Genomic DNA, 8,723 nt, shown 5'->3' on the forward strand with positions numbered 1-8,723 from the left:
GGCCTTACATGCTGTGCAGTCGGTGCAGTTGGTGCAACCTGCTTTCCACATTACTTCGGAGTCAGAGGTCTCCTTCTTAAGCTGTAGAGACGACAGCAAGCGAGAAAAAGTGAGAAAAGAAAATACGTGATACAATTATGAGGATCTGTTCTAATAATTGCATTCTTTCTATTGTATAAAATAATATAAAATGCTTTTCGGTCGTATTCTTTTTCTTGTTTGAATGGTTTCCCCTGGCTGTGTTTCGCAACATAATTTATTCTGAGAGCTTACAAATTAAAACGAAGAAATATGTTGTTCCATGATTGTTTTATACCATAATTACACTTTAATGTATAGATGTGGTTTCTATTAATCAAAAAGAGCCCATTTTGAATTCTGTGCAATAAATAAAAGATTTCAGAGTAGATTACATTTGTTTATGTGGTTGGATGCTTGAGTCATATTTTGTTTTCCTCCTTTTTGTAAATCTCACCTGACAGTGTGGATGCTGGGAGGAACATGTTTGCAGTGGGTTGCTTTTAAACTCCATGTAGCAATCCGTTCCTTTACATGAACCGTTGTGGCATTTGTTCCTCTGGAAAAAGAAAAAAAACAAAAAATAAACAAAACAACAAAAACAGAAGGAATTACATAGCACACCAGGCCTTACAGATTCAGTTCAATTGAGTTTTGTTTGAGATGAAATATAGAGGGGGGTAAAAAAGATTCCACGTGAACAAGCATGAGGATAGTTGTGAGGTTTAAATAAGTACTAGGATTTAGCTGAAGTGAAATAACTGTTTAGTACAGGGTGACACAGACACATTCACACATGAAGCGTTTGGTTTTTACCTTGTCTGCTGTTGTTGGTTGGCTGGTGGTAGTCATCACTGGCATAGGTGTGGTTACCATTGTTGTTGTGGTTGCACTTCCTGAATTTACATAAAATGGAGATAGGAAACATTTCAAAGCTTAACGACGAGGGAACACATCTAGAAGTATGCCGTCATGGTCGAAAGAGACATGGAAGCAATAAAAATGTAGAAGGACAATATGAGGAGTGCAAAAACAGATGAAAGATGAAGCACAGACTTTAAATGTAGAGAGTAAAACTTCAGATGATGGGTCTCTGCACCTGTGGTTGTTGTCATCATCATGGCAAAACTGTCATTGAGGCAGCCGGTGTAATTACAGCAGTTCACAGAGCAGTTGATTTGAGAGGCGTTGACACAGCTATCGACGCACGAATCACTGCAGCCGACAGTGTGATACATGTCCATCCGCCATAACTGTTGCAGCACAGAATGACATTAGAGGTCACATTTAACACATGGGCTATAAAAGCTTTCAAGAACCTCGAACATTTTACCACATCTTTGACTTTAAGACAATTAATACTAAACAGCTATTGTGCATGTTTCACCATATTTAGTATTTCTTTAGGTGGAAGTTGTTGTAATTGATTTGTATGTGATACTTACCTGACAAGTAGAGTTGCATGCGGTGGTATTCTGACTGTTGTACATTGTGTAGCAGTCAGACTTGTTACAGGTGAATGAAGGGCAGTACAGCTGTATCGGTGAGATGTGAAAATAACATGATGATGAAAGGTACGAGGCAAAGAAGGTGCAAAGTTGTGTGCAAGTTGATCATAAAAGGTGACCTACCATAGGCATCCAAGCAGTAGTGTTACTACTACTGGTCACAGCCATTGTGTTCATGTCACCTGTGAAAAAGCTAAATGTAATAATTTGCCAATGCAAAATAAATCCTGACAAATATGATGAGATCACTCATACTAGTGGCGATTGTCTGATCAGTGGACATTGTTGAGGACATGGACCAAGTGACTGGAGTCTGGGAGGCAGACGAGGCTGCTATGATGGTGCTGGACATCATTGTCGAACCAACTGTAGAGGAGGCAAAGTTCCTGGATTAGAAGTGGTGACAAAAGCTGAGAAAGTAGAAATGGGTATGTGGTTGTGCTGATACCAAACTGGGGGGGGGGTGGAGGGGGAGAATGCCGTACCTCCAGATGGAGTTGTGGAGGACTGGGCGGTGGTGGCTGCTGTGCCTCCAGATGGAGTTGTGGAGGACTGGGTGGTGGTAGCTGCTGTGCCTCCAGATGGAGTTGTGGAGGACTGGGCGATGGTGGCTGCTGTGCCTCCAGATGGAGTTGTGGCAGTTTGCATGGTTGTGGCGGTTGCTGTACCTATGGTGGTTGTGGGAGGTTGGTTGAAGGAGGTGGTGGAGGATGGCGAACTTCCTACGGTGGAAGCAGAGGGGGAGGGAGGGGCTGCATTGCTGGCGGTTGTCATTGCCTGAGTGGTGGTGGCTGCGGGCTGTGTTGGAGATCCTCCTTGGTTTCCAGTTGTGGTGACTGGAGCGGCAGACTGGGTCATGGAGGGGCTCATGGCTGTCATGGATGCAGATGTGGTGACTGGAGCCACTGAGGGTGAGGAAGTAGTCTCTGTCCCTACGCTTGGCACTAATACTGATGGCAGAAGCAGTCCTAACAATAAGAGATGTGGGATATCTGCAAAACCAAGTAGTTTTTTTTTTAGTTGTCATTCAGCTTGTGGTGCGGTTTGAGAGTATTACAGTGTCATTCATTCTATCCTATGTTTTGGTCCAGGTTTCAGGTTTGGTGTGAAGTCTGTTCCGCTTCAGTGTTACGCAAGTCAATGACAATTACGAGCCGAGTAAGCTACTTGCACTTCTAAAAAAAAATCTCCTTCATTTCTCTCATCAACATGCACCTGGTTACATTATTTTAATGTGACAGTGACACTTCTCATTAGCTCTCACTGCTACCATGGTGGCTCAATCTGTTGACTGATTTAATCAGCACAGATGAAGTTGCATTATGAAGAAAGATGCACTATAATCTGAGGGGAAATTTTTGATTCTTTACATGCAATGAGATGGAACAACAACAAAACAGCTGAGCTATTTTCTCAACATGCAGATATGTACTGTGAAGGGAATTTAAAGATGTACACTGCATTGTTATGTAGATGACTGTAAATGTGGGTTACAATGGGGAACATCTTTCAAGTTCCTGTCTGAGGGCACTTCTGTTCCAGCAAACAAGACTTTAATGAGCTAGTAACAATGCTGTTTGCTTGTTAAGGTGAAAATTAGTGCTCTTAGCTTCTGCTTTACTTATTCACAACAGTGCACCTCCTGTACAACAACATGCAAACGAGTTTACTCTCGTGCAATGTATTTGACACCAAACTCACACTATACAATTTCTCATACAAAGCTGCAGTTTTTAATTTTGGTACATACATTGATGTTATCAAAATCAACAGATATATTCACCTCTATGCTCTCTGTTGTTGGTTTTAGCAGTGTCATGAAGTTGCTGATTGCTTACCAGCACGTATACCAACGCACTGAACTATACAAAATATTTGTCAAATCGAATTGTATTTTCACATGCTGATATTATCCCCTAAAGAGCCATTAGACATAGGACCTCAGCACATGCTGCTGCTTGGTAACATATACAATTGATTTAAAACTTGAAATGAAGTCCACCAAGGAAATAGATTGATCCAGTATATTGTGACCATCAGCGGTGGGGGTCCCAGAGTTTCACTGGCTCTGTCTTCTTGATAAACAATTACCACTGGATGTTTGTGTATGAGAAGAACCTACACTAGAAAATGTTGCTTCCTTTGATTATAAAAAAGCTCAATCATGTTTAATCCCCTCCGATATGTTGTGTATGAATGACCATTGACCATTGCAATGCCTACAATTAGCCATATTTCATAAAAAAAAGAAGAAAAAAAAAAGGAAAGTGCTCTCATCCTACCTGTGTCTTTTATGGAATTAATGGAGGCCATTATCCCATTGACAGAAAGGAAGAAACCCCTTTCTCCCGCCTGCAAATACATCACACATGGCAAAATTTAAGAGAAAATCAGGGTTAACACAGATTATTATACTACTTTCTGTGATGTCCACTTTGTTTTACACAGATATCTGATGAGTTTAAATGTGAGAAAATGTTTAAACTTGCTGCTATAGATTTGTGTGGAGAAAAAAAAAAAAAGCAATAAAGACACAATTCAGCGTGTTTACCCAGAGTAACAGGTTTCTGAATTACATTCATTGTATCCCACCTGGGCAGCTCTTTTGATCTGTGAGGGCGAAGTCACCTATAGTCTCCTCTTTTTACAATCCTCTAACTGTTCGGGTGAAACTGATCCCATAATTGTCAGGTTGAGCTACAATACAAGAAATTAAAAAAAAAGAAGTGATTTTTCAAGGAACAACTTCGCTTCACTCAGAGTCTCCCTCCTCTTAAAAAAAAAAAAAAAGAATAAATAAAACAGAAAGATTTCTGAAAAAAACCAAGTACCGGTAGATTTTAGCAATATGTCCTGCTGGTGAGTGAAATTCATCCAGCGAAGGTGACCAGTATTGTGACTCACAGTTATATTTTAAGTGTCTCGTTTTGCAGTGAACACAATTAAAATGTGTTTGTTCCTTGATCTGTCCCCTCGGGAGATCTGCTTAACGGCATGACTTGTTTTTTTCCGGCTCCCATGGATGCCAGTATGATCTCCTATGGGCTCTACACCCTAGAAACTGAATGATAACAGTGGCCATGTTGGCTTGTATATCAAAACCCTAGGTTTGATTGGTGGACATACATAAAATAAGTGCATCCAGGTGACATATCCACTTTCAAATATCTGACTCCCATTGATATTCCCCAAATTAAATATCAAATTTAAGTCATCCCCATGCTATATTAATGAATCAAGTGCAACATTTGGTTAGACAAATTAATAGATAATGAGTTTATTTAGCTTGATCACGGTTACAAGTTTTCAAGAAAGTAATTTTCCTAAAAATGAATAGCCCTTTGTATGTTTAAAAAAAAGAACTGCATTAGAAAAAAACTGCAGTATCTTCAAATTAAAATAGTTACATTATTTTATGCACCAAGAAGCTGATGCTGCCCTGAAAGAGTTGAATTTATTAACAGAAGACTTTTGCAAATATTTACTTAAACAAAATCAATCTCATTTTCTGAATCGCTGTAAGGGATCACCATTTTCCTTCATGTAACGTTATATTGACAATGCCAGTGTAAGCAAGTGTTGTTAATGAAAAACCAAAGCAAGACAAGTTGCATCATTCACTGGCTTCGCTTTTTTTCCTTTTCAGCTTTCTAGAAACTAGCACATTTTTGAAATCCTTTTCCAGAATGAATCCTTCAAAATCTGTAAATTTCACTTACCTGCAGTGCTCTGTGCATGTTTTTTTGTCAGGTGCAGTTGAAGCGAATGAGCTCTCTCTCTCTCTCTCTCTCTCTCTCTCACTCACTCTCTCTCTCAGGAGTTCTCTTTCTCTCTCACTCTCTATGGCCTCCCCCCTTCACTTCCTGCTGACAGCACCAGTGGCAACGTGATAAGTGGAAACTCTCATCTCTGCACTTCTATACCAGCGTGAGAGGAGGAGACAAGAGCCCTGCTTGTTGCTGGGTGGGTCTAAAGATGCCCAGGCACTGATGTGATCATAATTTAAGGTTAAACCAACTCAGTGTTTTCATTCTAAGGATCTTAGTTCACAGCAGCGTAGGTAAAAAACCCCAAAACAAAACAAAAAAAAAACCCAACAACAAAAGAAACCTGTTGTTTGCTAACACTCTGACCATGACTGGATAGAAGTTTTAATGAAGATCTGAGTGTGAGAGTATAATAAATGCAAATTTTAAGCAACAATCCTCTAAAACTGTCAGTGAAATCATATGAGCGTATGTCAATGTGTCTGCTTACTTTGGAGTTTTAACTGAAACTGTACACCCACCAATTAAAGATTTACTAAAATAACTCAGTGGATTAAGCCTTTGCTAGTCCATAAGAGTCCAGGTGAGATTTCAGTGCCCTGTGGGGAGGTTGTATAGGGTGCCTCTTGGTTTCTGTTCAGCACAATGTGAAATCAGACCTCTCTCGCTCAGCCCGCCATAAAGCCCCAGCACACTACAATTACCTCTTTGTGGCCTAAAGAACGTAGAATTCTTGGGCATGACACAAAAGGGACTTGCGCAATCCAGGTGACAGGGATCCTTCCTCCTTCTTCTTCTTTTTTTTTAATTGCCGCTGAATGAATCAATATTTATCTCTGGACTTGTGTGTGTCAGAGGTATTTATAATGGGAAGTTGCCTCACCAGATTTGGACAAAATAACAATTGAAACAAAATATGAAGAAAATTGACATAATAAAACAAGTAATTGTATGTTTTTATGTTAAATTCACTTTAATGTTGTATAATTCATATAGCAGGTCAGTTATTGATGAAATTCTGGTGTGTTTGGGTAGTTGCATCAAAAAGCCTCAAGCATCTCCACTGTAGCCTTAAGGAGAGATGCACAGGCGACACAACCACTATTTTTCATGCACACGTTCAGTTTCCGAGTTCTGAGTTCAGCTCTGTTAGGGTTAGGGTTACCACTGGAACCCACTGAAAACTTTCTAAAACTTTTTTTGCAAACGTTCATATATTCATGTTTAGATTTAGATCCAGCAATGGAAAAAAAAGACCATTGCAGTTGTGTCACCCAGTTAGCTGTAGGCTACCCTGTTTTCTTTCTCCATCACTGAGAAAATATTAGGAAAGGATCGTTTGTGAGTGCAGACAGAAAGAAATGTCACAAAAGAAGGGGAGGTTCCCATTGTTGTAAATGTGATACGTTTCTCCTCAAAGCTCTCCCCTCTGTTCCTGTGGGAAAATAGCAGTTTAACATGTTACCTACCTGACTGTCCATCTTCCTGAGCACAATGCGATTATTTTTTGCTGCATTTTGTGGAACACCAAGCTGATGTTGCAGACTCATAGGGTGCTTATTTTACAATCCAATCATTGTTCTAGAAAAGTGATAAAAGTGTGGTTTTATTGTTTTTAATTAGACCTCTAGTAATCTGATTGAGATGCATGTTGTTATTTACAAGAAAGACTTGTTAAACACATGTAACACATTTCCATCACATAACATTTCCATCCCATAGACAGAACTAAAGTATACACACATATTTCAGAAAGTCAAGTTGTGTAGGTTTTACATCTTCAATAATTAAAAATAAGGGGTTACAAAAAACAACAAGAGCCATCAGTTCGTGTTGGAGTTGACTCCAGGTTGATGGTGTAGAATAAGAGAAAGATGTTTTTCCTAATTCTGTACAACCTGGGGGAGCATAGGTTGTGACCTCTATGTAAGCAGCATAAATCCATCCATCCACCCATTTTCTATACCACTTCTCCTGTTCAGGGTTGAAGGGGAGGCTGGAGAGCCAATCCCAGCTTACTATGGGCGAGGGCAGGATACACCCTGGACAGTTTGCAGTCTATCAAGGGGCAAGCACATAGAGACAAACAGCCACACACGCTTTTTTTTGTTGTTATTTTGAAATCTACAGTCAATACAAGTCATTCGAACCTCAGGACAAATTCGGGTAGTTTTCACACTCGAACACTTTGAATTCACGAGAACGTCACAAGGCTGTGTTGAACTGTGAGTATCCACAGAAAACCATTAAAAGCACAGTGAGAATATGAAAACACCAAGCCAGTCAGCTTATCAGCCAGTACGTTCTTACTTTGAGGTGACAGTGCAAACTGCTCTTTCAACATTCTGAAGCTCATTATTGTTCTACATATTTCATACACCACTATAGAAACATGGATTCTGAGATTTGCAAAAATCCAATAAAAATCTCAACATTTCCAAAAATATCAAACATAACTGACTTTGTTTGAAAGATTTTTCTTTGTTGTACAAAGTATACTGGTGCATTTATTCATCAATGTAGAACATTTTACTCAATACAAAGGACATTACTGAATAAGTGGAGCAAAGAACTGGCCTCCAAGCCTGAAACAGAACTGGCAATAATCTCAATTCTAGCAACCACACCACTGTATGAGCATTTGTTTCATCCATTTATGCACCTTCTAAACTGCTTTATTTTACTTAGGGCTCACCGTATGCTGGAGCTGATCCCATGTGACCACGGGTCAGCACAGGGAGAACATGCAAACTCTACACAGTAAAGCCACCGAGCCCAATTTGGAGTGGAACGGGGATAGTCTCTTTATTAGCTGAAAGCACTTGCAATGTTTTATCCATTATTGTGGCATTCTTTTACTAGTGTACAAAAACATACGAACAGATAGATGCTGACACTGAATCCTCTGAATATATATATGAATCCTCTGAATATATATATATATATACAGTATATATACACATATATATAAGGCTCAGTAGATCAAATTAAGCAGCCTGGTACAAGTGGACTGTGCGACTGCATGACTAAGAAGATTAGCTAAGATTTACCAACCCAGCAGTCGTCAGCAGCACAGTTTACGTGCAGGTGGCGCATAGCAACAGGTCAGTGAGCTCTGTGTGCCACATTAACATTCACCACAGACTAGGAAAGCCACCCAATGAGCAGAAATGGGAGCTTCCTTATTTCCTCATATGGGAGTTTTCGCCCATCCTACAATTGAGCCTCTGGGAAAGGTCAGTGACCATTTATGTGTGTATATTATCCAACCATAAGCCATGTTGTTTCTGTTGACGTGCGTTCGCATCCACCTTCAGATGGCATGACCTACTTCTCTATCACTCAGGAGTCAAGAGAGAAGCAAAGTATTTTTGAGCTGTGATAGATGAATATGTGTAATATTTCTTCATTGTCTGTTCAAAAGACCATA

This window comes from Blennius ocellaris, assembly GCF_963422515.1.
Source record: "Blennius ocellaris genome assembly, chromosome: 8".
In the NCBI taxonomy this organism is placed as follows: Eukaryota; Metazoa; Chordata; class Actinopteri; order Blenniiformes; family Blenniidae; genus Blennius; species Blennius ocellaris.